At 42.9% G+C, this 9,532-nt stretch overlaps 1 long non-coding RNA gene across 2 annotated transcripts in view; it reads left to right on the top strand.

Moving 5' to 3' along the window:
* Window positions 1-524: 524 nt before the first annotated feature.
* LOC141084103 (uncharacterized) overlaps window positions 525-9,532 on the top strand; it is a 40,974-nt gene continuing 31,966 nt past the window's right edge. Inside the window, exons 1-4 of one of the 2 annotated variants that reach the window (XR_012230929.1) lie at window positions 525-1,102; window positions 1,173-1,293; window positions 1,382-1,450; window positions 1,542-1,618. This is a non-coding gene — a long non-coding RNA (uncharacterized lncRNA). Of the gene's footprint in view, window positions 1,294-1,381; window positions 1,451-1,541; window positions 1,619-9,532 lie in introns of both variants that reach the window. The other variant, XR_012230928.1, reaches the window with a different exon arrangement.

Raw genomic sequence — 9,532 nt, 5'->3', positions numbered from 1 at the left:
TTTTCACTTCACAGGTGTGCCCCGTCAGATTTAATAAGTGGGATTTCTTGCCTTATAAATGGGGTTGGGACCATCAGTTGTGTTGTGCAGAAGTCTGGTGGATACACAGCTGATAGTCCTACTGAATAGACCTTAATTATGAGATAGAGCTTTATGCCTTTTAACCTCATCATATTTTTTATTTTATTATTATCATTTTACCTCTTATTTTAGTGAGGTATCACGCAATTAATTGTTAATACAGGGCTCATATCATCTATATTATATTCCACAGGTACATACTAAATAATATTAATAAAAAGTCCCGCTTCCAGCGAAGCATTTATTTTAGCTATATATCTGTGCTTTTCAGTATTTTTAGAAATTTTTAGCATAAAACGGATTGGGAGAACTCCATCGGTTTTAATTCAATTCTAATAAAGGTATCATTTTTATACATATTTTATTTCTATTCATTTTTATTTCTCATTCACACCTATTATCCAATTTTTTCATTTTCTCTTCACCTCATTTCTTTTGCTACCATTTTAATAATGCACAATAAAAGGTATATTTTATATCCCAGATTCACCCATTACGTTCACTCGGCCAATTAATTTCATTCCACATCCATCATCATTTACATTTTCCACTGTAACCCCTAAGGCACTTGGAGCACTTTAATATCAGGCATAAGCAATCAGCAAAGGCAGCTTTTAAACAATCACCACCAAACAACAAGGTGTAAATTGAGCCTCCATTCTATTATATATGGATCAATTGAGCCCCCCCCGATTGCCACCAGTTATGGGCACTAATTAGCATCAGGAGAGCCAGTATATAAGGATGGACTGCCAGGTATACAGCACATGCCCTGATGAAGAGGGGAGATACCCCTCGAAACGCATCGGATTGTGCCTTACGAGCACCTGTCCTTGCTTCCCGAGTGACGTCACAGAAGCACTGCCCCCTATCACGCCGCATCCTCAGCGCTGCTTCCGGCCGGAGCGCTCGAGGTGCTGGCGTTCTACCGCTCCCTTCTTCTCGTGCTGACTTTCCTACCGCCCAGCAGCCTTCCCCTTTACTCCATCTAACGGACAACAAGCTGCTACAGGCTGCACAAGTAAGTGCTTCTCATCGGTCACACTGCCCATTTGAGAGGATTACTTTTATAACCATCAGTGTCTCACTAGAACGCCTCCAATTGTGCCACCAAGGTGGACTGTCTCTAATTACTACCAGAACCCCACCAGAGGGCTTCCAGCGATCCAATTGATCCCTAACCACGCCATTTGGTACACACCCAAATACCCAGTAAGTGTCATTTAAAACAACTTGGCACCCTTTATTTGCCACACTGAGGGACTTTTATTTTTCATTTTCAATCTGCCATCTCCACTAGCTAATCATTCTAACAAACACCATCTGGATATTAGTACAACGGTGTGATTATTACTGCCCAGGGTGACAAGTAAGTACTGTATTTTCAATCCTGCACCCTTCTAGTGCACACTGTACACCCACTTTGTTAATACTAACATTACCATTTATTATTCCACTAGCCATACCCATCAGCTGACGAAAATTATCTACATCATATCTGTTTCTTGCACATGCTCCACATCTGCTCATTCAGCAAGTGAGTATTTAGCATATATATTCTCTCTTTTCTCAGCATAGCGCGGTGGTTGCTTTTTGTTTGTACAGTACATCAACAGGAGTAGACACAGTGCCTGTTATATCACCAGCTGCATCTGAGACCTACCTTCCCTCACCTTCTGAGTGGTTAGCACCAGTGTAGTCATACTATTTTTAAGCTATAGCGCTTACCAAATATGCTGCAGAGGGAACCCGGCTTCCTGGATCGCTCCTGCTGATCAGCTGTCCGGCGCCGCAGCTGCATGTTACTGTCACAACACATGCATTGAGAGCCTGTTTAATCCATAAAGATAGGCAGTCTTTATAAAAATGCGCAAAAGATTTTACAAAGGGGAAAAAACAATACAGAATATACAATTAAACAAAAAAAAAGGATAAAAAAAAGGAACTTACTAAATCTGGTTACAGAAAAGGCTCAGACCTTAGCGAAGGGAAGCACTTAGATTGGAAACATGGACAGTCCTCACAGTGAACTTTGACTTCCATGGTCTGACCAGGAACAGTATTTGCCTTTTATTAACACAAGTTACCTCCCCTCTAGTGACTCATAACAGGGCTGATCCTGGGATGTGGCTTCAGTTTCAGAAAATTATGAGATTGCCAACTTCCAGGATATCTCTGCCCCTGGGGAGGTATTATCATCATATTTTCCATTGTGATTTTACCTGTACACAGAGACCACGCATAACCTGGTTTACACCATCTATCAGACTGTTATTCAATTGTAGGGATTCTAGTGGCCCCACGGCGATGTGAGTGCATCAAGTCCAACCCTGTGCTGCAACGCTGAATGGCTGTATCCTATAAATATTGCATTGATGCAAAACCCCAATATTCATATCTGGACAATGGAGATATCACAGCTGGGACTGTCACGATCCATTTTTGGATATCTCAGATTCTGGATTCTCTGATATAAACTTTTTTTCTTTGCCATCGGGGGTTAATATCAGTTTTTTGCCCCCGGTGGCCGCTGGTGTTACCACATGTTTAGTCTGCTGGTGGAAACCACTCCCGCCTTCCTATATAAGGTCACTTGGTACACTAGCTGACTGTTGGTAATAGCAGGTCCTTTGCAAACCAACCTTTGAGAAGAGAGGAACTATCTGGAGCAGTGCTTTTTGCAGCCTATCTGGAGCAGTGGTGTTTCTGCTGAAAGCTGAGTTCGGGTGCCTTACTCTGTTGCCTCGGAACATTGGCAGCAGAGAAAGCTAAGTTTGTTTTTCCTTGTCCGTTATTTTCCCTTGTGTTGTATTAGTGCAGTGGTGGGACCAGTGTCCGCACTTACCAATTCCCTATTGAGGGTTAGGTGCAGGGTGGGTGAGGGCTGAGGTATCCTGGTCAGCGACAGGTTGAAAGAACCTGTATAGGGAGCGTGAGGAGAGTTCAGGGCTCTTCCTTAGGGGAGTGCAGGAGGTGTCCACGTCCCCATTCCTTATTGAAGGGCCCACCGTTGTAATTGTGTCCCCTTGTCTGTCTTGGTTGTTTTAGTGACCGACCGATCTTCGGGTCGTGTCACACAGGGCCTAGTCACATCGTGACATTATTACCAACCCACACATTTTTTTTCTGGTGAGCCATGGCCCAAATGCAGGCCTTTGCCACACTGCTTCAGTCCCTCACTGATGAGCTTAAGGTGCTGCGGGGTGAGATGGTGCAGCAGCTGCAGTAGTTAGTGGGGTTCTGGGCCGCGGCTCAGGTGCAGGCTCAACCAGAACCCAAAATATCTCTCTCTGACAGGTTTGCTGGAGGGAAAAATTTCTTGTGTTTCAGGAGACCTGTAAATTATATTTCAAGCTCCACCCCCATTCATCAGGGAGTGAGGAACAGCATGTGGGGATTCTTGTCTCCCTTCTTAAGGGTGATCCCCAATCCTGGGCCTTCTCCCTGCCGACCAATTCACCATCTCTATGGTCGGTCGCCGAGTTTTTTGCGGCTCTGGCGCTGGTATATGGAGATCCTGATGGCGTCTCCCTGGCAGAATCCCGACTCCGTAAAATCAAGCAGGAGGGCTGACCGGCAGAGGAGTATTGCTCAGAATTCAGGAGGTGAGCCACCGACACACAGTGGAACTACCCTGCTCTTAGGAGTCATTTTGTGCAGGGTCTGTCCCCTAAGTTGCAGGATACTCTGGTGCAGTACGCCACCCCCAGGTCATTGGAGGCCGCCATGTCCCTTGCCATCCAGGTGGATAGATGCCTCAGGAAGAGACATACACCAAATGTGCCCTACTGTAGTCCTTGTTAGTGAGGAGGACACACCAGAGCTGACGGAGGAACCCATGCAAGTGGGAGGAGCTAGTTCCGAAACGGTGTCGCCTGCGGATCATCGTGGTGTGGGGGCATGTTTTCACTGTGGGCAGACTGGTAATTTTATCGGGGTCTGCCCAGCTCGCGCCAAAACGTCTGTACCACCCAAGAAGCCGCGTCCCCCTGATCGTGCGGAGGGAGGCGACCAGGGAGTGTATATTTTCTTCATTTTGTCTCCTCATATATATATATATATATATATATATATTTTGTTTGTGTCAGGAATACACGAAGACATTTTGAGCACTATTGTATTTTATTAATTTGTTTATGTTATTTTTTTCTGTAACTTATTTGAGGAGTGGTATATATAAATACATTATTCTATTTTCTACGCTCTTATGAGCTCTGTATAACAAAAATTATAGTTTTCATGAGAAAATAAATTTATCATCTTTATGGTTCATTTAAGTATCTATAGTGTAATTTAGCATTAGTGCTCATATATTATGGATATAATGTCCTGACATTTTATAGATGCTTTCTAGTTCAGTTTGAACATTAGGATTAATCCATTATTCACACATTGATTGAAAATAATTGTTTTCATAGCCATTGAACCATATAAGCACCAATTGTACCAGATAGTACTTTTTTGTATTAGTATTTATTTTTTCATGTTTTTTCTCTTTTTTTTTATTTACTTTGATCATTAGCTCATTAATTGGGTATTACTGATCCTGTGTTTTCAGGTACATTTGTGTGTCTACCCACTAAATTAATAGAATTAATTTTTACCAATTGTTTGTCAATAATGTTAATAAAGATTGAATTTTACATTTATTTGGCATATACTTCTTGTAATTTATAGGTTACATGTCCTAAAAATTTGGATAAAAGCTTATCCTACTCTGACATGTTATTCTCTCTAGAGGCTATATTGTCTGGATGTTTTGGGCGTTTTAAAGCTTGCATTATTAAGACAATATTCTATACACAACAAGTTGCCTTTCAGATATTCAGATCACTGTTATTACACATTAAAGGGTCGTCTACTCCTGTTATTTTGATGACTTCTCAGGTTAGGTCATCAATTTCAAAGGGATGTGACTCTGACCAGTGTCATCCCAGAGCTGGATAGATTATTAGCAGTTGTGTAGGTACAGTACAGATGCACCACCTGTGTAGTAGACCCTGATGGGTACTGATGATCCACTTATTCATGCTCAACCTTCCTCCCACCTCTCATCTAACTCTCTCCTTGACAACCTCCAATCTGGCTTCCGCCCCCATCACTCCACTGAAACTGCCCTGCCCAAAATTGCTCATGACTTACAGCCAAAGCTAACAGACAGTTCCCCATCCTCCTCCTTCTCGACCTGTCCTCTGCCTTCGACACAGTCGACCACTGCCTACTGCTACAAATTCTTTCTTCCCTTGGCATCAAAGACCTTGCCCTGTCCTGGATTGCCTCATACCTTTCCGACCGCACATTTAGCATTTCCCACTCCCACCCTACCCCCTCATCTCACCCTCTCTCTGTTGGAGTTCTTCAAGGCTCTGTCCTGGGATCCCTACTTTTTTAAATCTATACCCTTGGCCTAGGACAACTCATAAAGTCCCATGGCTTCCAGTCCCACCTGCATGGGGATAACACTCATATCTAGCTCTCTGGTCCAGATGTCACCTCTCTGCTGTCCAGAATCCCAGAGTGTCTATCAGCCATATCCTCCTTCTTCACCTCTCGCTTCCTAAAACTCAATGTAGACAAAACCGAAATCATCATCTTTCCTCCATCTCATGTATCTTCCCTGCCCGACCTATCTATTATGGTAAACGGCATCACGCTTTCTCCCGCACTCTGCCCTGTCCTTCAATCTGCACGTCCAAACTCTTGCCACCTCCTGTCGCCTCCAACTCAAAAATATTTCCAGAATCTGTCCCTTCCTCAGCTCTCAGTCTACTAAGACTGTTGTGCATGCCCGCCTTGATTACTGCAACACCCTCTGTGGCCTCCCCGCTTACTCTCTTGCATCACTCCAGTCTGTTCTCAACTCTGCTGCCCGACTAATCCACCTCAATCCACACTACTCCCCTGTTTCTCCCCTCTGCAATTCCTCAACAAATCCATTTCAAACTACTAACACTGACCTACAAAGCCATCCACAACCTGTCACCTCCCTATATCTCTGAACTAATCTCCCAGTATCTTCCCTCACATAATCTTTGATCCTCCCAAGACCTCCTACTCTCCTCCACACTTATTCATTCCTCACACAACTGCCTCCAAGATTTCTCCTGAATATCCCCCATCCTCTGGAATTCCACGCTTCAACACGTCCGATTATCCACCACCTTCGGATCCTTCAGATGGAACCTGTGGAACCTGAAAACCCATCTCTTCAGGAAAGCTTACAGCCTGCAATAATCATTATGCCTCCTTGCCACCACCCGAGCTGCCGCCTCACCACCACCCGACCTTCTGTCTCTTTCCCATTATCCTGTAGAATGTAAGTCCACAAGGACAGGGTCCTCTCCCCTCTGTACCAGTCTGTCATCGTAAATTTGTTTACTGTAAACAATATCTATAACTTTGTATGTAACCCCCTTCTCATGTAAAACACCATGGAATTAATGGTGCCATATAAATAATAATAATAATAAATAATAATTTATTCAAATAGGAGAAGATCTGCAGTACCCAACAGCAGCCACTACTCTGCTGATGGAGTGACAGCAATGTACTTTTCAGCTGCACAACTGCTACTAAACTGAACACTACTTACTGTTCCTCACACTAACCAGAGATTCCCAAACCTCCTTCCCACAATGGGCTAGCCTTAACTCTTGCACTGTCTCTGTGCCTGCTGTGTTGCTGGAAGACTTTATATTTAGCCAACATTCTAGACAGTGACATCTTGTGACCGTGAGTTAGTACAGCAGCCTCCAAGGCAATTCACAATTGTTATCACAAGGAAACAAATCTGGAACAAAACAATATTCACATTCTATTCCACAGCAGCATTAATGTCTTCAGGGTGAACACAGCAGCTGGTCCATCTCCTTACACTTTCTATGGGTGAAAAAACATTGAAAGAAGTGACTTACTGCAGTTTGCAAAAACGCAGAAGTTTTTCAAATCAGCCAGGAAAAGAAAACAATGTGCGGGCGTGCGATTTCTGAAATGTCATAGCTTTTGCTGGTACTGTAAAACACAGGTTAAAATTTGCATTAAAAAAGTCAACAAAAACGCAATGTGTGTACATAGCCTTACAAGCCAAAAACAAGTAAAATCTTTGGCATTGTACTATACCTATATTTCTCTGCTATAACTGTGCCTCATGAATTGTGGTATGTGTTAAAGGGGCCCACAAAATCATGGGCCCTGTGTGTCTGTCTATGAATGTATGCATGTGTGTATGTGTTTATACATGTGTGTGCGCATGTGTTAATGCATGTGTGTAAGTATTTATGCATATGTGTCTGTATGCATCTGTGTGTTTGTAAGTGTTTATTAATGAGTGTGTATGTATGCATGAGTGTTTATGTGTGTATGTATGTATTTGCGTGTGTGAGTGTTTGTGTATGTATGTGTGTATATCCATATACCTAATTTGGACGTGTCCGTGTGTCTGTGCACAATGAGTCATCCACAGCCCAACTGTTTGTCTGGGTGCAATGAGTCATCCACAGCTCAACAGTAACTTAGGTATCCATAGTTACTACCACTAGCAGCTAGCTGACTATATGCGTGGGTGTAACCATGGATACCTAAGTACTGTAAGGCCCTGTATAGGAGTTAAGTGACATCTAATAAGGAGAGGAGCTCTCCCTGGGGACGAGTTATGGCATAAGCCTTTTTTGAACGTTAGCCTGTGAGGCAACACTGTGAAACAACATTGGGCGGCAACACTCAGGCAACAGCGTGAGGCAACAGTGCAAAGGTGGATCAAATTGTGCTGCTGCACGTACAGAAGCGAATCGCATACGGATGCGTAACCTGCGTCTTAATGAAACAGAAGACGAAAAAAATTGTCAAAGCGCTGCTGATGCAGCCCGACAGAGGGCAGCCAGAGCAAGAGAAACGAATGAAGTAACTGAATCACGTAGCACATCTAATGCTGCACGACAACGCGCAACACGCAATGCACAAAGTGATGCACAAATTTCACAAAGACGAGAACAAGATAGAAGACATGTCCAAAATGCAAGAGCCACTCGACGATGGCAACTTACATTTGCCGTTAGAGGGCTTCTTAATCAAATTGATGAGCGTATTGAAGAGCACTATGCTGGCGAACTGACATTTCGATGTCAGTTCTGCCAATCTAAAAATTTCAGAGATGAAATGGCGCAGGACAAAACATTCCCTTCCTGCTGCAAGAGAGGGCGCATCCAATTACGTCCCATTCGTATTTATGATCAATTAGTCAAGTTGATGAAAGGAGAGCATCAGCACTTCAATAACTTTATGGCTAATATAAGGCAATACAATAGCTCTCTTGCTTTGGCATCAATGGGAGTACAATTAGCGCCACCTCCTGGGCATGGTCCATACTGTTTTCAAATTCATGGATAAATTTACCATAGAACTGCCCCATTGCATCCCACTGTGGGTAGTACTCCGAAGTATGCCCAGATTTATATCTTGGACAGTGAAGAAGCATTAAGTACAAGAAATCAAGTAAATAAAAAGTGCCTCCCAGCACTGCTGTCATCTTTTGGAGAGAAAATGAAAGCAATTAACCCACTCGCAAGAGCCTTCACAATGATGAGGGAATTTGAAAGAGATGAAGAGAGGATTGCTGAATTAGAAAATTGCGATCCACTCGAAATAACAATGTCAATTATAAATGACTACAATGATGACCAGAGGGAATACAATGCACCAAGGTGCCATGAAGTAGCTATAATTTATCAAAATGCATTTGGTGAACCCTCATTTAATAGGGACATCAGAGTTCACCTGAAAACTGAAAACCAAACAGTTCAAATCAGCTTTCTTCACAGAAAGTGTGGTGCAATGACATATCAACTTCTATTCCCATATGGGGACAGTGTGTGGACAATAAATTTGACAACTCCAATTGCCCTAAGTGTGCAACATCAAGGAATTGGTGACATTCATCTACGATCCTTACCAGTGGAACAAGATCGACAAGAAAAAATCACCCTGTTGCAGTACTATGCATACAGGCTCGCCATTCATGACGAGTTCAATCCCCTTTTAAATGCCGGAAAGTTGACGCAACAATTTATCATTGACAGTTACGTCAAAATTGAATCGGACAGGATCGAATATATAAAACAAAATCAAAAAGCATTACGCGTCGACAGTTATGCCGGCGTTATGGATCACATCCATAATGCTGCTTTACACCCCATTGGTTCGTGATCCCAGCGTGCGCCCAAAGGGCGCGCAATCACTCGTGTATATATATATATATATATATATATATGTGTGTGTTTGTGTATATGTGAACATATTTGTTTTTGGTTCATGTATGATACTGTAATTGTAAAGAATAGGGAAATCAGGAAAACCAACCCGTCTCTTTAAAGGGTTATTCACCAAATTATCAAGTTATCTCTGATCCATATGATGCAACCACTGCCCCCTTCTCCCCGACATTTTGAGAATAGGG

The sequence above is a fragment of the Dendrobates tinctorius genome, unplaced genomic scaffold (assembly GCF_039654945.1).
Source record: "Dendrobates tinctorius isolate UK_male_01 unplaced genomic scaffold, ASM3965494v1 ptg000022l, whole genome shotgun sequence".
Lineage (NCBI taxonomy): Eukaryota > Metazoa > Chordata > Amphibia > Anura > Dendrobatidae > Dendrobates > Dendrobates tinctorius.
This window is presented reverse-complemented; position numbering and strand designations above follow the sequence as displayed.